The sequence below is a fragment of the Apodemus sylvaticus genome, chromosome 11, assembly GCF_947179515.1.
Source record: "Apodemus sylvaticus chromosome 11, mApoSyl1.1, whole genome shotgun sequence".
NCBI classification, from domain to species: domain Eukaryota; kingdom Metazoa; phylum Chordata; class Mammalia; order Rodentia; family Muridae; genus Apodemus; species Apodemus sylvaticus.
In genome coordinates this window covers 37060964-37083151 of record NC_067482.1, presented here as the reverse complement: position 1 = coordinate 37083151, position 22188 = coordinate 37060964, and the positions used below count along the sequence as shown (strand labels likewise).

General features: G+C 45.7%; 1 protein-coding gene across 3 annotated transcripts in view; it reads right to left on the bottom strand.

The window, feature by feature from the left end:
- Positions 1–22188, bottom strand: part of Fryl (FRY like transcription coactivator) — a 229478-nt gene that overhangs the window by 199900 nt on the left and 7390 nt on the right. The window contains exon 1 of one of the 3 annotated variants that reach the window (XM_052198951.1): positions 15914–15935. The exons of the other annotated variants lie outside the window; for them this stretch is intronic. The gene's annotated coding sequence lies outside the window, so the exon portion shown is untranslated. Of the gene's footprint in view, positions 1–15913; positions 15936–22188 lie in introns of those variants that run through there. 3 annotated transcript variants of the gene reach the window in all.

The window sequence follows — 22188 nt, the reverse complement described above, 5'->3', positions numbered from 1 at the left end:
TTTTCAGCCAGGCTGTATGCTGCTCACCAGAGAACAGTTTGTGGTTTGACACCTCTGAAACGGAAAGAGAGTTCCTGTCGGAGCTTTCATTTTATGGGAATCTCACAGACGCAGGATGTCAGAATGGAGACCCACTACTTGAAGGTGGGTTGCTTCATTAATGCGTACAGATGGAAAAGGAAGAAAGGTGATATAATGGAGTCCTTTCTATCTACATATATATATATATATATTGTGTACATATGTGCATGTGTATATACTCTTTTTTTACTGTGTGAGGGACATTTAACATGGTCCTTTGCCATGACATTGTTGTCCAGTCGCCGACACCATCTGTGTCCAGAACCCACCTGATGTTGGAAAACTCAGTACCTATGACACAGTCATCACCCTGCTCTGGCCTTTTACAACCTTACTGTCACAATAGTGATGACTTCTCATGCAACTGCAACTGCAGCTACCCACCCTCTGGGGGCCTGGTTTATTACAACAAGCACAACTTATTCAAGGTTTATGCATGCTATTTTGTTTTTTCATCAAGATCTTCAAAAACCACCCATGCTTTGCGTATGCAGTAACATCCCTGAAGATGTGGATGGCATGGACAAAAGAGGGGGATATGCATCCCTCACTTAACCGTGGGCATCGTGCCAGACGCTCTGTTGGGTGCGGTTTCCCCCATACAAACTCTTAGCGGTGACCTCCCAATCAACAGATGAGAAAAGGGCTTCTGAGGAACTGGGCCCTATTTCCACTTAGCTTTCCTAGAGGAACTGTTATCACTAACTGATACAAGTTGGCTTGTATTTACCATTCAACCCCTTAACTGTCCATATTAAAAAATTTAATGTATTAAAATAAAATTACTTTATTTTACCCAGGGTGGATGGAGTGGAGATGGGGGTGGGGAGGAGGCCAGGTGAGCATGAACTGAGGAACCGTCACTAGGGGATATGTTCCCTGTGCTGGTCACACATAGCTGCTCTGTGGTCACTATACCATTCAGGGGTCACAATCATGCAACAGATCTACAGTAATGGACTACACACTTTTCTCCCATCTGGCTAGTTAAAACTAATTATTTTTAAGATTTATTTATTTATTTATTATATGTAAGTACACTGTAGCTGTCTTCAGACACACCAGAAGAGTGTGTCAAATCTCATTACGGATGGTTGTAAGCCACCATGTAGTTACTGGGGTTTGAACTCAGGACCTTCGGAAGAACAGTCAGTGCTCTTAACCTCAGAGCCATCGCTCTGGCCCCTAGTTAAAACTATTATATTTTAAAGTTATTAAAAACAAAATACAACTGGGTGTGGTGGTATATGCCTTTAATCCCACCACTCAAGGAAAGATGAGGGCAAATCTCCGTGAGTTTGAGGTTCAAGGCCAACCTGGTCTACAGAGTGAGTTCATTCCAGGACAGGCAGAACTGTATATAGTGAGACCCTGTCTCAAAAACAAACAAAAACTAAATACATATTTCTAAATCTCTTAAGATATTTTTCTTCCCAAGCTAATGATGCAAACTACCTCTGCAATTAGAAGAATGCAAGACGACATGGAAAGAAACTGGGTTCTTTTAAGGGCTTCCAATAAATCCCCACTTACAATCAAAGTCTACATGTCCTATTAAACTGTTGTTTTCAGAAAGTAATTTCTTTTGATCACAGTATGAAAAATGTTAGTTAAAAAAAAAAAAGATACTGTATTCACAAAATAACTTTATCCTCCCTCACCCGTGCAGCAAGAAGCCAGCGGTTTCCGTTCCGTGGGGAACAATGGGCCTCAAGAAGCACATTCCCAGTTAAATGTCTTTTGCATCTCCCACACACAATTGGTTCAACTTCCTAATAATCGCCACTTACCAGAAATGTGAAAGATAAAAATCTACCATGCTACACAATGAGACTAAGCCAGCCAACTGGAAAGAGACACAAATCCCAAAGTCATGACTACCAGGCCGACACAAACACCTCCCCGCTGCCACTGCAGTCTAAGGCTGAGAAGGGCCACTTCAAGGTGACCGAAACCCTCATTTCTTTCTTCCTTCCTAAGGAGGGGTCACACGCATGAACAAGCCCAGGGTGTCTAGCATTTTGTCTGCCATTGGGGAGTGCAGGGGAAGCCCCTCAGCTACTTCAACATTTTCGTCTCCAATTACGGTTTCTTAAAAAGCCCTCCGAAGTCTCTTTATGATAAGAGCCCTCCAGTGGTCTCTGTTAGAATTCCACTGCCTCTCCTTCTTTCCCCCATCCCACCTGAAGTCCACGGGAGTCACCTGCACTCCACAGGAGTCACTGTTCCCAAAACTCTCCACAGTTTATGAAACTCAGAGGCGAGGCTCCAGCCCGAATCTTCAGTGCACCCCAAGGCACCATGTTTCTCTCCAAAATTAAAAATACTTTCTTCACATGGATAGCAAAATGTCACCCGCTATCCTAGCGTTATTCGTCTTGTCTTATGAGCAGAGGGTCTTGCTATGTTGTCCATCCTGATGCCTTGGCTTCTGGAGTACTGGGACCAGCAGTGTGGGCCCAGCCCCTCCCCTAGTGCTCTTCTCTGATTGACAGGATGACCCGAGCTCGGTCCCCAACCTCCTGCCCATGGATATTACCTCTCTGTGACAAACCCTGGAGGGCTTACAACTCAAATCTGGCTATGCCAGTACAGAGCTGGGATCTCTGACCAAGGCCTACCTCTCATCTAACGCCCAGCCTCACAAAGGCAGCTAGCTATCCATTTGGACCCACCTAAATTATCCTAAACTCTACTCTTAATATACCAAAATCTTTGCCTGTTGCTAGTGTGGTGCCCTCAAAAACACCACTGTGGTTCTTCCAACTGCTAAGGCCAAACTAAGGCTAAGTTCCCCAGACTCTGCTGTTACTTGAGTCCCTGCCAGTGTCTTCTCTGCCTCAGGCCCATGCTCAGCACCCCGTTGGGTTCAGTGTTACACACACACACACACACACACACACACACACACACGAGGAAATACATGAGCTCTCTTCCGTACTCTGGCCATCCCAGCTTTCCAGTGAGAACAAATTCCCAGAGGGCCTGCCTGGGTAATGTCCGCTCCCTGCACCCAGACCACTGCAGATGCCATCGCCCAACTCAAGCTAACTGCCTCCTGAGAGGCTCTCCATGACCTGACTTCGCATTCTCTGCCCAAGGTGTACGCTTGTCACCTGCTGAAGCAGTGACTCCAGGGACAGCCAAGGGCAGCCACTTATGGTCACAGACACATCTCCCTACTCCCCCGGCTCAATAATCACTTGTTGCTTAGATAAATCCTGCCTGTGATTGTACTATTAACAGTGCCCAGCGGAGTGGGCAAGAGAGCGGAGCTTGCTAGAATCCTTCAATGCTAAAGCCAGCGCCTTTGTGTAGCTTTTCTTCCATGCAGAGATGCAACCCAAAATCTCCCAGCAAATGGTGTAGGGCTCCTCTCTTCCTGTGAAATAACTGAATCAAGATACATGCAAACAAGCTTCGCAGGAAGGGTCGATCTCGGAGGGCGATCTGAGATAACCTGCTCCCTGTTCTAATGCCCGCCACTGACGGTCACAAAAGAGAATAGCCAAATAGCTTAAAACTCAGAATGGGACAACACCCCACTCTGTAGAGGTTGTAGAGTTTTTGTTTTTGTTTTTTACATTTATGCATGTATGTATTAGATATGTATTGGGAGTCAAGTCATGTGCATGCCATGGCATGGGTGTTGCAGTCAGAGAGGAACTTTCTCTCCTTCCACTGTGTCGGTTTGGAGGATCCAACTCAAATCCTGGGGCTTGACAGCAAGTGCCCTTAGCAGCTGAGTCACCTCCCCAGCCCCAGATCATGAATTTCTACAAAAGTACTTTAAGGTAAGAATAAGAGAAGAGAAGGAGGGAGGGAGAGAGGGGAGAGAGGGAGGGAGGGAGGGAGGGGGCAGGCCAGCTCTTATCTTCTAGGGTCTGAGAGCCTCCTGCTAAGTTCTCACCTCTAAGGTGAGGCTGGAAGAAGACCGCCCACACTCAGCCCCTCCCTCCATCGTTTGTTAAGCTAAATATAGACAGCAGTCTTCCACAACTCTGCGGACTCTGCGTATCCCCCGTATACCCCGAGAGAAAGGAAAGAAGTAAGGCAACCTCGATCACAGCCGAGCAGCGACAGAGCTAGGGCAGCTCACCAGCGCCAGTGTGTGCAAGGCACCGACTGCTCGCTCACTCACCTGTGACTGGCCAGGGTTTAACTCCAAGACAAGTGGCCCTAGAAAGTTTCCCACCGAAGGTGTGAAGGTAAAAACATCTGCTTTCTAAGACAGCTGTTCCTTGTGGGGGAGGGGCCGGGAGGATCGGAATGGTGATTAAAAACACAAATGAGGGAGCTGGAGAGACAGCTACACAAAACAGCTGGGCACTGTGGCTCTAATTCCGCTCTAATCCTAGTTCTAGGGAGGAGGAGACAGACAGGTCCCCAGCCAGCCTAGCCAAATCGGTGAGCCGTGGGTTCTGTGAGAGACCCGGTCTCAAAAAATAAGATTGAGCCGGGTGGTGGTAGCGTACACCTTTAATCCCAGCACTTGGAAGGCAGAGGCAGATGGATTTCTAAGTTTGAGGCCAGCCTGGTCTACAGAGTGAGTTCCAGGACAGCCAGGGCTATACAGAGAAACCCTGTCTCAAAAAACAAAAAAAAAGAAAAGAAAAGAAAAAGAAAAAGAAATAAGATTGAGAGCAACTGGGAAAGACATCCAATACTGGCTTCTGGACTCCTTATAATAGTATACACACGTGTATATGCACACACGGATGCATTATAAACACACAAGATATAAACTTAGTAAAGGATTTGTAAATGTTCATGGTGAAATATGAGAGGAGTCTTGGTAAAGTGAATTTGTTTCAGTGTTGCCGTTTTTCTGGGAGCTGGTCCCTGAGAGTACTTCATCTCACTGACATAGTGGATACCTGACATAACTGGATTGTGCTGGCCTGTTTATAACACTAAGGCCAGCTAGAAGTCCCAAGCTGCTCTACAGCAGGGAAGCACTCGGAATATCCATCTACACTGACTGTCATAAAGACAATACTTTAGATGGAAGTGAAGTCCTGGGCATTAAGGACAAAGAACAAGAACTATGAGAGAAAGCTGGGGACAGGCCAGTGAAGGTCAGAGGCAAACCTGGGCTGTGCGGTATCCCAGAAGCCAAGTATTTCCAGCTAACCTGGCCAGTGTGTGTCGATTTGATGGGACCTACAATCGCCTAGGAGATGAGTCACCAGGCGCACCTGGAAGTGTCTGGTTAGGTTAGTCTCTGATTGGGACTGTGGCAGCTTATCTTGATTAGGTGGGAAGCGATCCAAATTTAAACAGCGCATCTAACAGATAAGCTTACCAGTCAGACAGGGCTGAAGCTGGTCCGCGGCTGAAGCTTCTTCCTGGAGGGGTGAGGGTACTAAGGTATCCTCTGGGCCATTACGGCTTCCAACATTTTCTCTTTCAAACTAACTCTAAATAAATATCAGTGTGGTGGCTGATTTTATGTATCAAGTTTTAGCTAGGCATGGAGCCAAGGTGACGGGACACGTTTTAAATATGAGATTAATATTGAAGTTAGTAGACTGAGGAAAACAAACTGCACTCCAAGCCAGACAGAGTGGTGTATGTGTGTAATTCCAGTTACTCAGAAGGCTGAGGGAAGGGTATAGAAAGCTTACGGCCAACCTAGACGAGGTACAGGGCCCTCATCTCAAAACAAACCAGCAAACAAAACCCAAAAGCCTCCAAACTCTGGGTGAGAGTCATCCTGTCAGGTTGACTGGACGGCTGTCAATACCTGACTGGAAAAAAGCACCAGTCTTTCCAGAAGATGGTAAATTTTGCCAGCAGACCAAACTGCAACTCTTTACTGAGTCTCCTACCTGCCAGTCTACTGTGCAGACTTCAGACCTGCCAAGTCTCTACAACCATGGAGCCAACTCTTTAAAATATAAGATCTCTGATGTCTGTTTGGCCTTGCACGCACGCACACATGCACGCACGCACACACGCAGCACGCACACGCACACACAAGTTCACAGTTTAGTTGCTCTGTCAAACTCTAATACAATCCAAATTAGCATCTGACTAGTTGATAAATATACTAAGAATATGAAGCGAGCAGGGAGACTCAATCTATAGCAACACAACACGAGAGAGACATTAGGAGGATAGATGTCTGCTAATGAGTAAGGTGCCTTTTAGGGATGATAAGAACGTTCTAAAATGTTTTCAGAATGAGGGGTAACATTACACAAGGCTGTGAACATGCCAAAGCCTATTCTGTGACATGCTTTAACTGTTAGCTAGTTTTGTGTGTACGAGGATTTTCCTGCATACACACCACATCCCTGCAGTGCCGTGTGAGAGAGCGAGATCTGCTAGGCTAGAACTGGAATTACAAAGGGTTGAGATGCCAAGTGAGTGCTGGGATCCCCAAATGGGGGATGGGGGGGATGGGGTGGGGAGTGGGGGGGTGGGAGAGTGGGGGGAGGGGACTGGGATCCCCAAAAGGGGTGAATGTTCTTAACTGCTCAGCCATCTTTCCAGCCCTGAATGACATACTTTTAAAGGGTGGATGTTATGGTACGTGATATATACCTCAATAAAGTTGTTGTATACAAGGAAGGAGGGAGGGAGGAAAGGAAGGAGGGGGAGAGGGAGGAAGACAGGCCTGTGAAACTAAGAAGCAGCGTCATAAATCACAGTGACAAAAAAAAAAAAAAGTCAGCCCCTTCATAAGTTAATTACTGTTTACAAGGCATTAAGTTATATAGAGCACCTCAAAGAATCTCAGAGAATAGAATAACAAAGAAAGCCAACAAATTAGTTACATGTGCCTGATTTTAAAAAAAAAAAAAAAAAAATCAAAGGCTGTAGAGCAAGCAGTGAAATAAAAGCTATGACATCCAAGAGATGAGCAGCAAGGGGCAAGCGAAGCAGGGAGGTAAGCGCTGGATCCCAACATGGAGAAGACGACGCGGGAAAACCACGGGAAGAAGCCAAGAAGCCAACAGGGGCTACACAGGCCGCTCCCTGCAAAACATAAATAAATAAAAATATCATTCTCTCTCTCTCTCTCTCTCTCTCTCTCTCTCTCTCTCTCTCTCACACACACACACACACACACACACACACTCTACATTTAGGGCATATGTGCAAGAGTGAAAACACAAGCGCCTGCACACCGGGACACACGGCACACTGCATCAAGGATACGCATCTACGCATCTTTACCTAAAAGTGAAAACGAGCTACAGCCCTTAAAACCTTCAACTTGCCATCACGACCAGATTCCAACCCCATCCCACATTGAGTCTAATTACAGCGATTGTTTCAAATCACGAAAGCTTCTCACTCTATTTACCACAATGTTGCTATTTGCAAAAGACGGAGATATTAATGTGCTATGAAATCGCCAATAGTTCCCACCTACACAGTAAGAAATTACGTGACATACAATACAAAGAAAGGGTTGTGTGGTGTGTTGGTGGCTTTGTGGTGAGCATAGTTGCCTTCCCAGAAGTCCTTTTAAACAAGAACAAATTAAGCACAGTGCACACAAACACAGATGCATACTCAGTACACATGCATACACAATAGAAAGCAGAGACAGCAACGGCTTACAGAGAAACAGGAAGCACGATGAGAAATCCAGTGTGGGGACACCATAACGTGCCTCAATGGAAAAATGGTGAGAACTAAGATCTGATTTTCCTAGAGGTAAATCATAATGAGATTGGAATGCACTGTGTTCCGGACCAATGGTGTCAGAGAACTTTTTAGTCAGGACAGCAAGACTGGTCTTCAAGTTTTAGAAAGCCACACTGAAGTGCCAGATACCAGAGGAAGGGAAGACTGTAAGACAGATGGTGCTCTGGGTGTCCTAAGTGGTGCGGGAACAATGAGGGAGGGAAACAGACTGGGAGTCGGAGACCAGTTAAAAGACGACAGGTGCACAGATTCTCAGTGTCAGACAGTGGATTAATAAATTCAGTGGATTCTTAACAGTGGTTAAAAAGGGGGGGGGGGATCCCTACAAGATCTGAGGCATGTATAATGTCAGCTAGAAACTGGAAATACTGAAGAGAAATCAATTTATTAAAAACTGTGGAGAAGCCCCGGCGGTGGTGGCGCACACCGGTAATCCCAGCACTCTGGGAGGCAGAGGCAGGCTGATTTCTGAGTTCAAGGCCAGCCTGGTCTACAGAGTGAGTTCCAGGACAGCCAGGGCTACACAGAGAAACCCTGTCTCAAAAAAAAAAAAAAAAAATCCAAAAAACAAAAACAATAAAAACTGTGGAGAAAATAGTTAATAAGGCTTTGAATTATCTCACTGTAGAGAAATGACATGTTTAAGCTGATAGGTATGCCAGCTAGCCTGAGCTGACCACTATGCATGAAATAGGCGGTGAGCTATCACATGGTGCCTCCAGAAATAGATATGTCACTAATTTTTTTTTAATATTTTTATTTTCTATATTCTTTGTTTACATTCCAAATGATTTCCCCTTTCCCGGATCCCCCCTCCCCACACTAATTTTTTTTTTTATTTAACTTATTTTTACTTTATTTTATGAGTGTGCACATGTGTATGGGGACGTGTGAAAGTCTGAGGACAACTTGGGAGAGGTTGGCTCTTGTCTTCCATTTTTCGGGTTCTGGGGACTGAACTGAGGCATTCAGTTCAGTCGTGGTCTTTACCCATTGAGCCACTCGCCAGCCCAATCATTATGTTTTCATGAAATATGTTCATTTTGCTTGATCCTTTTCGTGAGACAGGATCTCAATGTGTACTTTAGGCTAACCTCAAATTTACCATCTTCCTATCTTCGCCTTATGAATGAGCCACTCTGCCTAATTTTTTTTTTAATTAAACACAAGGTCTTGATATGCAACCTAGGCTGGTCTCAAATTCACATGTCTCATTCTTCACATGTCTGGGACCTCCTGAGTGCTGAGATCCCAGAAGTGCACCACAGCCTCTGACTTAGAGGGATCAAAAATCATGGAGGAAAATTTTTTTTTAAATAAAGCAAAGGCACAAACATAGCACTGGCGTTTCCACCCACCAGAGTCCCCAGAGTTAGGTGGCACAGCAAAAGGAACTGGATGACTCCAGTACTGACTGGTCTAATTTGAACAGGAAGAGCCCAGGCAGTGGTTTTAAAATAGGTCTGCAAATTCTCTGATGCTCCTGGGAAGGAGGGTGGACCCATGTCCCCCCTTCACCCAGCAGTCTTTGTGACTTTCCACAAACAACAAGGCTTAAGCTGTAGGTGAGGGCTGAGCTGAGGCATACCAGAAAAGGGCACACTTAGCTCCTGATGGCCTTGCCAGGCACCACCCTGGAGGCCCAGCACCTCTGTGGGAGTCCCGCTCTTCTGAGGTCGCCCTGGGTAGAGACCACGTGAAGGGACGACAGCTCAGGAGACCCAGCTGTGTGAAGCTTCCCAAGCCTTTGCCTGTGAAAGCCCCAGGCTTGTCTTGCAGAGGCAGCCAGCCTCAAAGAGAATCTGAGAGAGGGAAGGCGTGCCTGGCTGAACTGAGGCAAACCCCATGGCTGTGAGCAAAATAAACGACTGTTTTTGTTTCAAACCACCGCTTCTGGGTGGTTTTTCACACAGCAGTACGGATACCACAGAAAGGTCAACTACTGGAGCAGAGTAAAACCTTCCCCTGACCCAACAATGGGGGAGAAAGCTGGTGAGGAGATGCATCAGGGAGAGACAGAAAGCGTGGCGCAAGGTGTTGGTTGGTTGGTAGCAGAGGCAGGAGGGGAGTGGACAGTGGGGGAGGGGACTGAGTTTCCTCACACAAATGCACCCCCCAAAAAAAAATCAAGAGAGAAGGTTGAGTAATAGTACCCTTGATTTGTAAATCATGTGACCAACTTCAAAACTCACCCAAGCCAGACACTGCTGGAGATCATCTTAAAGGGGATGATTTTTTACAAAGTTTATTCAAATTTCTACATATTTTCTTCAGATTAAAAAAAAAAATCTGTGAATTCATTTCCTTCCTCCTGACATTTAGATGGGGTTGTTACCTCAAATCTTATTAACCAGCCAATAAGACACATGAGTTAATGAAGAACCATCCTCTCACAAAGCAGGAGCCCCTCACCTCAGCTGCCTCAAATTTATCTGTCTCCACCCATCTTCTTTTTGTTCGTTTTCAAAGCAGGCTTTCTTTGTGTAAGCTTGGCTGTCCTGGATCTCAGCCTGTAGACTACGCTAGGCCTCCTACTCCGAGATCTGCCTGTCACTGCCTGGAAAATGCTGGGGTTAAAGGCTTGCGCCACCAGGCCCAGCTCCATTTACAAGTACTGTTTACCTCTTGCTGTTCAAGCAAAGACAGGAGAGTTTTTTTTCTCCTGGAGGTCATGGACTAGCTAGCCTGCTGTATGTGGCGGAACAGAGACCCTGTCTCTAAACACACAAGGACGGAGACAAGAAGCAACACCTGAAATGTTCTCATGCGCTCGGCATGCCTGGTGTGCGCCAACATTCATATTCACCAACATCCCTCCCCCAATAAAGGACCTTCTGAAGAAGTTTTGGTGGTGGTATGAATATTTTTTTAAAGATTTTATTTATTATTATTTTATTTAAGTTCACTGTAGCTGTCTTTAGACACATTACAGATGGTTGTGAGCCACCATGTGGTTGCTGGGAATTGAACTCAGGACCTTCCAAAGCAGTCAGTGCTCTTACCTGCTGAGCCATCTCTCCAGCCCCCCCCCCCCCCCGTATGAATATTTTTAAAGACATAACACAGAGGCAACACTGAGTATTCACCACACACCAAATTATGCTGATAGCCACTCTCCCTTCGTTAGCAATAGGACATTGGAGTTTCTGCTATACACATGGCTATCTACCCAAATGCCACGTTTTCCAGCTTGGTCTCTAACTGGTTGGAAGAGTATGACCATGTTCTAGCCAAGAGGATTTGAAAAACTGGGCTAGCCATTCTGGGACGGCCTTTGTCCTAGTTTGGGTTCTATTGCTGCAACAAAACACTGACCAAAAGCAACTCACAGAGGAAAAGGTTTATCGCATCTTCCATTTTGTAGGCAGTCATTGTGGAAGGGCGGGGCAGGAACCAGGAGGCAGGAACTGAAGCAGAGGCTCCCTGCTCCCAGGCTCATGGTCTACCTCCTTTGTCTGTCTGTCTGTCTGTCTGTCTGCCTCTCTCTCCCTGTCTTTCATGGGTGTGTGTACGTATGTGTGTGTGTCTGTTTCTAGACAAGGTTTCTCTCTGTAGCTCCGAGTGTTCTAGAACTGACTACATAGATCAGACGGGCCTCAAACTCTCAGAGGTCTGCCTGGCTGCCTCTGCCTCCCATGTGCTAAGATTAATAACCTGGACTGCCCCAGGCCAGCCTACCTTTCTTATATAGGCCAACCCACCAGCTTAGGAATGGCACACCACCCATTGTGGGCTGAGTCCTCCCACACCAATCAGAAATCAAGAAAATGTCCCAGAGCAGCATCCAATCTGATGGAGGCAATTCCTCAGTTACGAGTCCTTCTTCCCAGGTTTCTGTCAAGTTGACAAAAACTAACAGTGGCAGGGTGCGTGTGTGCATTCTTAGCTTAGGCCTTTCTCATCCCCTCCCTGACTCAACACTAGAACTTCCCAGGCAAGGAAGGCACACACTGACTCCATCAGAATCAGCTCACCAGGTCTGACCCACGCATGTCTTATCCAGCATGTGTGGAGAAACACATGCCTGTCTTACTCAAACCACACACATACAGAACATATATGCAACATCAGCTAGGTGTCAGGCACTGCCACAGCAGTGGAGATGTGGCAAGGACACAATAAATGGAGAAATCTAGACTTCCTGTAGCTAGCTAGCACTTTGAGGACAGGAGACAAGGAATGATAGGTTAGTAACTATAGTGCAAGAGACTGAGAAACAAAAAAAAGAAAGCTGGAAAGTTCCACAACAAGCAGGAACTTTCAGGAAAGGTGATGCGTGAGGCAAGGTTAAGAATATTCTAGCAGGGAGAGACAAATCATACCAGTGTCATGACCTGGTGGCCACTTGCAGGCTCAATGGTTGGAAAACTTGAGGAGAGAGAGGGTCAGAAACTTCATGGCAAGCAGACCTGCAGTCAGGAAGTTCTTTGTGATTAAAGTGTTAACACAGCTCTTGCCCTTTTGCATAAAAAACTGCTCTCTGATTTAATCAGCCCCCCCCCCCAACATGCAGGCTATTCCCTGAGAAATCACAAGCCTGGCAGCTGCTCCTGGGCAGCGCCCCTCAAATGACACACAGGTGAAGTGTACAGGGCTCTGGGAACCCTGAAGTAACGCTCATGGACTGTCATTTAGGATAATGACTTCAGATGGGCATGTGGCACCTACCGTTAGGTGGGCAAATCTCTGAGTTCAAGGTCAGCCTAGTCTACATAACAAATTCCAGGACAGCCAGGGCTACAAAGAAAGATACTTTCTTAAATAAATAAATAAATAAATAAATATTATATAATTAATATATTACATAATTTATATATAATAAATTTATTATATAACTAATAAAAACATATGTTATGTAATAATAGTTAAAGTAATATATATTATATTGTATATGCATATATATTAAATATATAACTATATATATGTGTAAATAAAATTCTCATATGCCTTAAAGGTAAATCAATCTAAATGATCTTAATTCTCAGGGTTTGCCTGAGGGAGAACTGGAGCACACACTGTCTGTGCTGTCTAGTGTCTCTGCGCCACCTGTTATGAGGACCCTGGAGGAGAAAGAACACTGCAAATGGAATACTCTCAAATAAATCTACCTGTGCCCTCCCAAAGTGCTACTGATGTGGTCCAGGCAGGCCGAGCGAGAGCCTTGCACCAGGGTGGCAGCAGCACAGACGATACCACGTCATTCAAGAGAATAAGGATAAGCCTACAAGACTTCTAATGACTTAAGATTTTTAACCTGAGCAACTAAAAACTGATGACTCCATAGGATCATATTAATTAATCACATAGCTGGTGGTGCTGTTCAGGAAAATTATAGAACCTTCAGGGGGTGGAGCCTTGCTGGAGGAAGTGCGTCACTGGGGGGCGGGCTTTGGAGATTCACAGCCTCAGCTCACTTGATGGCCTGTCTTCATTCAGTGCTTGAATAAATCGTTACCAGAGGGCTTCGTGTTGCCATGCCAGGCTTTCCCTGCCACTAGGGACCCCCCTTCTGGAATGGTGAGCCAAATGAAACTCTTCCTTCCTTAAGTCACGGTATTTTATCACAGCAACAGAAAAGTAACGTTACACAGAGCTAGTCTGATCTCTGCAGCTGACAGTTTTGAACAGCATTTTTTTTCCCATTTCTTACTTTCTTCTTTGTAAAACACAACACAGCCACACTGCTCTAAGTACCGTGGGCTCACCAGACAATATTCAGAGACCAGTCAGTATGTGAATCCAAAAAAGCCCGGCTCCCAGCATGCTTCCGTGTGTCACACAGAGCACAGTCACTGGCCAAGTAAACAAAACACATAGAAACAAATAAGCAACAGTCAACACTGTGCCTCTAGGCTGAAGAGAAGCTTGAGAAACCCAATGAGCCCTCACACACCTGAACTCTTCCCCGCTCGGGAGCAAAGAGGAACGAACTCAGGATGCAGCTGTCAACCTAGGTCAAGGGTATCCTACAGGCCAACCACAGACCAGAAAAAACGACCGGATTACAGGACCAGTAGTAAGGAAGAGGTAGAAAATAAGACAGGAAGTCAGATGGCCATGAAGGGGAGTGTCTGTGAATGTTCACGGCATCCAAGAAAATGGGCACCCCTAAGTAGTCTGAGTGGAGAGGGGGGGGGGTCAAAAGTACAATTTCAATGTATACATTGGCTTGCTCTTCCCAGCACCTATAACTCTAGCCCTAGAGATTCTATTTCCTCTTCTTTCTTTCCTTTTTTTTTTTTTTTTTAGATTTGGTTTTTCGAGACAGGGTTTCTCTGTGTAGCCCTGGCTGTCCTGGAGCTCACTCTGTAGACCAGGCTGGCCTCGAACTCAGAAATCTACCTGCCTCTGCCTCCCAGAGTGCTGGGATTACAGGCGTGCGCCACCACCGCCTGGCTTCTATTTCCTCGTCTGGCCTCCACAGGCACTACACACCCGTTGTGCACAGACACACAGGCAGGCAAGACACCCATAATACACGTAAAATAAAAAATTAGTCTTTAGTCTTTTTCTTTCTTTTTTTTTTTTTTTTTTTTTTTTTGGTTTTTTGAATTTGGGTTTTTGGAGACAGGGCTTCTCTGTGTAGCCCTGGCTGTCCTGGAACTCACTCTGTAGACCAGGCTGGCCTCGAACTCAGAAATCCACCTGCCTCTGTCTCCCAGAGTGCTGGGATTACAGGCGTGCGCCACCACCGCCCAGCAGTCTTTTTCTTAAAAAATCTAATTTCAAGTCAGAGAGTTGCAGAGGACAGAGCCTCAGAATCTTCCAAAATGAAATTATCTGAGCATAGACTTTTCTATCTAAACCATCAATCGGGGGAGGAGGCAGAATAAATCCATTTACTTGAAGGTGTCCTTCAGCAAAGCTAGGGAGGAAGAGAATAAAGCTTGATTCGGGCGAGACACACAAGCAGCAGTGGCCACGATCCAAGAACAGAATGAGAAATGCGTCCCAGGATGGCAGCTGCGGAGCAGGAGAGACAATTCATCCCATTAAATCAGAAATTTGGTGAACTCCACGAAAGAAGAATGGAATGGATTCTAGTCAAAAAGACAGAATAATTAGGAGGCTGGCTTAACGACAAATTTGCAGCTTCTTTTCTCAATCAAAGAATGCAGAAGATGTGCGCAGAGCATTCCAGAAGAACGCTGCAGGCTGGCTAGCCACAGCGCGTCCACTCTTACTCTGATTAAAGACGCGAGTTCACTTTTTCATTTCTCATGTTCCGGTTATCAGATGATAGATGTGTGATTGGGTCCTTCAGACCCATGATAAAGCACTAGGGAGCTAAAGTAGCCCTGGCACTCCCGTTCTCCCATAACAGTAAAGTAATGGACGGATAGTGACCCAACTTCTCCAACCCAGCGAGAACACACAGGAAGGTCACGGGAGAAGCTTGGACGGCTAAGCTGCCTAAATGGTGAAGGGGAAGATTTGATGGGTACGAGGCTGTTGTAGAGGGCCTTCTCTGGCTATCGGCGGGTTTAAATGTGGACCACTCAGACCTCAGATACCCACTGCTACATGAGGGTGGCGAGGTTAACTGGGGACCTGACTATTGACTGCGCCCAAATTGGACTTGGTTTTCAAGAGGGTGACTTTGTTCTCCACACCACCAGCTTGAGCTCAGACCTGAGAAAGAGGAAGGTTCAGGCTGAGCAACCTCCTCCTAGCCTAACACTACTTGAAAATACCATCTTGATTCTGCCTGTGCCCCTGATGCCAGCAGACTGAGTGTGACCACAGACTGTCAGCCACACCTGTGTGATACGCTGGTCTGTGGAAAACATCTGGTGCTCAGAGAAGGAAACCCAGGACATCAATACTGCTCAGGATCAACTCACTGCTATAGATCACTTGAGGGGGTGATCTATTGTTGTTGTTTTGTCTTGTTTGTGTATTTTGGGATTTTTTTTTTTTTTTGAAATGATCTATGATGAAATATTTGAACCACGAGCAGAGAATAGCAATGTAATTGTACGAATGAAAATGGCCGCCGTAGTCTCATAGAGGGTGGCACTATTAGGAGATGTGGTCTTGTTGTAGGAAGTTCGTCACTGGAGGGAGGGGCTCTGAGGTTTCAAATGCTCAAGCCAGGCCAAGTGTCTCTCTGTCTCTCTGTCTCTCTCTCTCTTCCGGCTGCCTGCCAATCCGCAGGCAGAACTCTCACCTCTTTCTTTCTCTTGCACTGTGTCTGCCTGTGAGCTTCCTTGCTTCCTGCCAGGACAAGGGACGGATCCTCTCCACTGCAGCCAGCCCCAATGCAGTGTTCGCTCTGAGATGTGCTCAATGTCTCTTTACTGTAAGAGAAACCCCAACTAAGACACGTGGCATCTGCAAGTTTCTCTCAGAAGATGTGCCCAGTTGCATTTGGCCATTAAGAACAATGAAATCATATGACAACAAAGATATCTAACACAAAGAGTCACCAAAATTATCTATAGCTGTGTCTAGATACTCATGACAAAGGTAAAGAAGCAAAATGTGCCCATGACAAAAATGTTCTGAATGGATGAATCTGAGTAACTAGCAGAAGGGACCTAAGGAATATCCAGACAGCAACTCACCTGCCTTTAACTTTTATCTCTTCCAAAAATATGATTTTGTTGCTGTTGTTGTTTTAGGGCGTGGTTTTCTTGTTGTTTGGTTGGGGTTTTTTGTGTTTGTTTGTTTCTTTGGAAATCTTTGGAAACAGTGTCTGGCCATGTAGCCTGGACTGGCCTCAAACGTGTAGCAACCCTGCTGCCTTCTAATGGCTGGAACTACAGATAAGTATGACCGTATCTGTGGAAAACGTGTTTTAAGGGGAGAAGATGGGCTGGAAAGATGACTCGGTTGGTAAAGTGCTTCCTGTGCAAGCAGGAGGGCCTGGGTTCAGATCCCAAGCACCCATGTACAAAGCCAGACACTGGGGAGGCAGACACAGAGGGACAGAGGAAGGAAAGAAGGAAAAGAGATCCAAACAAACCGTATCCCTATCCACACGTCCTGCCTTCCCACATATTAACCGAGACAAGGATGCTGGGACCACAGAAGCCACTGGCAATAAGAGAAAACGTCAGGAAATCGCAAGTGACCCACAGGTCAACAACTGAGGAAAGCAGCCTAGAATGATAGGTGGGGCAAGATGGGACACAGTGGCAGGTATGAAAGTGTGTGTGTGTGTGTGTGTGTGTGTGTGTGTGTGTGTGTGTGTTAACTTTGAGCTACCTCATAACTACAAAGAAGAGAACACCTTTTTTAAGTGGCTGGGAGAGGCTTCAGGGGTAACGGGGGATGCGAGGAATGGCGTGCCAATCCCCAGAACCAAAGTAAATGCAGGTGGGAATGGCAGTCTGCCAGTAAGCCCAGCCCAGGGAGGGGAGCCGAGATCCGCAGAGCTAGATGAGCTATATCATATCGGCAAGCTCTGGGTTTGATTGAGAGAGCCTGACTCAATGAATAAGGTGGAAGCGCGATCCCAGCACCAGCCTCACGGGCAGCTGCACCCGCACACACGTGCCCACATACACGAATGGGATATACACGGATATGTACACCAAACATATACATGAAAACTGGAAAGAGTAAGAGAGCCCGTTCAACGCTGAGGCTCGGCACATCTTCCGCCTTTATTGGCATGAAGCCCTAACACTGGAGGAGTAGAAAGGAAATGTAAGCACAGCTTATTAGTCTGAAATAAGTACTTGTGTGCTTATTTAAAAAAAAAAAAAAAAACACAAAAAACAAAAAAAAATGCAAGCTTGTGAGAAAAGGCAGGCCCTGCAGACTTCATTAAAAGATCAGAACCTACGGGAGACCGCAGCCTTGCTGGAGAGAGTGAAGGAGAAGTGGATTTCAGTTAGCAATTCTAGCATGAGACTAGAAATCTCTGAAGAGTCCACCCAACTCGACTTTTGACAGTTTCTACTAAGGACTCTTCTGCCATGGAATGTATTAATCATTTTAGGTTCAGTTACTTATCTTTTGTTTCCTAACAGCCCTGGCTGTTCCTAGAGCTTGCTTTGCAGACCATGCTGGCCTTGAACTCACAAAGATCGACCTGCTTCTCCTGCCGGAGTGACGGGATTAAGGTTCGTGCCGTCATATCCAGCTGCCTCTTTTATTGAAAGCGATTGTTTCATATAATATGTTCTGATGCTTTTTCCCTCCACCAGTTCCTCCCTACCCATTGAACTCCGAGCCCTTTCCTTCTCTCTTTAAAAAAATTAATTAAAATTTAGAAAAATGAAACACATGCGCACACAAAGACATAAAATCGGAAACCAAAGTACACAAGCAAAAGATGAATTTTAAAAAAAAAAAAATGTCCGAACATTTCGACATGAGTCAAAAAGTTTACAGAAATACCATTGAGTTTGTTTTGTACTGGCCATCTACTCCTGAACATGGGGCCTGCACTGAAGTGTAGGGCAACATACAAGTGTGACTCCATTGGTGGAGATAAATATTTCCTTTACAAGCAGATTGTCAGTTGTGTGCAGCTTCTTGGTTACGGGTGTGAGCCTGTGCCCACTTCCCTGTCTCTAGGAACCCACACTAGGACCCCCGTCTGGTTTGAACCTGAGCAGGCCCTTTATGTATCTTCTAGACCCAAGTCTCTTGTGAGTGACGGCTTGGCAAATGCGGCTTCTCATTTAGTGAGTCACCTTCCCACTCTGATAGGATCCTTTGCTGCATAACCAGCTTCCATTTCAATGAAAACCGATTTACCAATTTTTCTGTTCCTTTTGGTTTGGCTCTTAGTCGAAATGGCTTTGCCAGGCACACAGTCATTAAAACTACTTCCCTCCTACTAGGAATTCCAGTATGTCACAGCGAGATCATCCACTCACTTTTAGTTAATGGAGTATAAGGGGGGGAGGAGTTCAAATCCATCCTTATGATGTGGAAACCCAGGTGCCTCAGCACCGTTTGTTGGAAAGATTACACTTTCAATGGCCTTTAAGTGATCTCTATTAAGTGACACAATGTATTGAACTGAGGTAAAACCCACATCTCTAAATGGACAACCAAGCTATTGCCAAACAAGAGTACATACCTCTTCCCCAAACCAATATACACACACACTTTTTTTTTTTTGGTGGCCACCCCATAAAGTTTACCACTAATGCTGTGCTCAAACCCATTCCCGCCTGGAGTGCCTGACATTTTCCCTTCTAGCCAGCACCCTAGCCACATGTCACTTGTCTCTTGCTAACAGCCATGCCAATGAGTTGGCACCCTGCTAACTACATTTGGTGCCCGCTGTCCGAAGTATTTACAAATAACCATTGTGATTTCTTTGAAGTGTACCCCTAGGAATGGGGTTATCTGGGGCTGATGGGCTCTTGGTGGTGAGCTGGGTCCCCGAAGCTGTACCATCCTACATTTCCACAGCAATGGAAGAGGGTTTAACTTCCCTGCCTCCTCATCAACCCTTGGGCCTCTGTCTTCTGGCCCATTTGGAGATGTTACTGTCACACCATGCAGTATACAGACCGTGTACACAGCATCGTGTACGATATCAGAATAATGGAACACTAGGCCGGCCCTCCCTCAGTCCAGATTACCGTTCTGTGAACTCGGTAGTCGCTCTGCTTTCTAAGGCCGCACCGAGCTTATTACAGTAATTAAAATACCAGCGTGCTTCTATTCGGCCACGTCTCCCTCATCCCTGCAATCGCACAGATGGTTTTTTAACCCGAGTATGTGACTTTACATCCTGTCCCATCAAAACAGCACGTAGCCTGTGACATTTCAGCCACAGCTGCTATTTTCAGTAAGTTAAACCCCACAAAATTCATTTTACCCAAGCATTTGATAGGCATAATGATCATTATGTGTGTATGTGTGTGTGTGTGAGAGAGAGAGAGAGAGAGAGAGAGAGAGAGAGAGAGAGAGAAATACACTTTTAAACACCACATTAGAAGTTTCCATCTACCTGTCACCAGCTTCTGACCCATGAGCCTTTAGAGAGATGACTCTACCAGTCACATTTTCTATTTAATTGTATGGTCAGTGGTCTAGCCGATAACCCACCAACAACAGAGAAATAAAGAGCGACCACTCTTTGGCTGAAGTTCAGTTACACTGTATCTTCTCCTGTCTCCAGAAAATGTACAATGTACATTCTCCTGTTCACTTTTAATACTCTTCAAACACAAAAAAAGGCAAGTTAATTTGATATAACTGTCTTACTCAGCTCCTATAGTATACATATAGTACATTCATTTAAAAATGTAATTAAGAGCCAGCGAGAAGATTCAGTGTGCAAAAGCGCTTGAGCGGAGGCCTGCCAACCTGACCTCTACCCCAGGATTGCATGAAGTGGAAGAAGAGACTAGACCTGCACAAACACGCTTTGGCATACTTACGTCTGCCCTGGACTCAGAGACAGGCCAACTACACAGGCTCGGCCAGGCCCACAGTGAGGCCCACAGGGCCTGACTGAAGAAGCAAGGGAGAAGGAGGAGCAACAGAGGGAGACACCCAACACTGACCTCCAGCCTCTAGAATGCACATACAGGTGAGCCCAGGTGGCAGGCACATAGTAACCAATATTTTTAGTAACTAAATAAATCAGATTATACTAAATTTCGAACCACACTGAGATTGTGTAGCCAAAAAAAGAAAGAAAGAAAGAAAGAAAGAAAGAAAGAAAGAAAGAAAGAAAGAAAGAAAGGAAGGAAGGAAGGAAGGAAGGAAGGAAGGAAGGAAGGAAGGAAGGAAGGAAGGAAGGAAGGAAGGAAGGAAGGAAGGAAGGAAGAAAGGAAGGAAGGAAGAAAGGAAGAAAGAAATAGTGGTATGTACCAGGCAGGGACGATGAACACCTTTAATCCCAGCACTCAGGAGGCAGACAGGCCTCAGAGTTTGAGGTTAGCCTGGTCTACAGATTACAGATAGAGTTCTAGGACAGCCAGGGCTACACAGGAAAACCTATCTTAGGAAAACAAAAAAGCAGTATGTATCCCTTAAGGCAACCCCTGGTCAAGACACCATCCTACTTGAGATCATCAATCTTGAGGTCCTCAATTGACTAGAACTTGAGTTTGTAATTCTGTTTAATTCATAAATCTTTCCTCAACTTTATAAAGTTCAGTAGGTAGAGCCCTGAGGTGTCTCTGAGGTAAAAGGTCCTTGCCACCTAGTCCAACAACCCAAGTTCATGTTCAACCCCTAGAATCCAAGAGACAGTAGGAAAAAATCCTCTCCCCAGAAGCTGTCCTGATCTCCATACTCAAACCACGGCATGTGCATGCAGATAAACATAACACAGAAAAATAAATAATACATAAGTAAGGTACAAATAAGTGTCTTAAAGTAGGAGTTTGAGAGGATGAACCAACAGTTAAGAACACTGTCTGCTCTTTCAGAGGGCCTGAGTTCAGTCCCAGCACCCACATGACAGCTCACAGAACTTTCATGTGTTTACAAAATGTAAGGCAACTTAAGTGTCAAGCGTCTGTGTTTCTCGTAATATATGCCATTCCACTGAAGCCCGTCTCCCCGGTTCCTTTAATTGGAAGAGGCCCACTCAACCATCCTTTACAAGACGTTGGGCATCGTTCTAGCCTGAAATGGCCTTTTCGTGAAAGCTGCTACTGTCTCCCCAGCCAGCTCAAGTCACGAGGCACTTCCCACTCTTTGCCACCTTAATTGTTTGTTAATTGTTTACAGCAGGGTGCGTCAGGGAACAAATCTACCCATTCTCTCCTAACTTCTCTTCCTTGCAAGCTGTGACCCCACACAAGATCAACCTGGACCTAGAGCATGCGTAACAAGCAAGAAGCACCAGCAGCTGTCGACTCCAGCAGACTCATCGGAGGGATGCAAGTGTGGTTACTGAAAGCAGGATCCAGCAAAGGTTTCTCCAAGTGAGACAGCTCTGCTCATTTGGACCACAACACAGCATGAAAGAGACGGAGCTGAGGGGTGGGATCCTGGCGCTCAAGGGAGAAAGGATGAAGGGCAGAATCAAACTGTGTTTGGGCAGAACTGTGTTTGGAGCAGGTTATAGGCAGAAAATAAAATGTGGGCTCAGCTCCTGGTGTGTATGTAGAGACAAATCAGTTCCCAATGACTACACTAAGAACTAGTGTCTTAAATAACTAAATAAATCACAGAACTAGTATCTTAAATAACAGAAACACAGCTCATGATTCTGGATGTCAGAATCCCAAAATGGGTCTCACTGGCCTTAAACTCAAGGTGTTCAGGGAGACCTGTTCCTAGACGCTCTAAGGAGAACCCGCTTTCCAAGCTGAGACAGTGGTAGAGCATGTCGGGATTTCTTAGCTCCACAGCCTCCTCCATATTCAAAGACAGCCATGGCCTTGGAGACTTTGAGCTCTGGTTGCTCTAGCTGAAGACCCAGATTCAGTTCACAGCACCCAGACAGCAGCTACAGAGAATCTGACACCCTCTTCTTGGCCTCAGCAGACATTGTATGTACGAGATGCACAG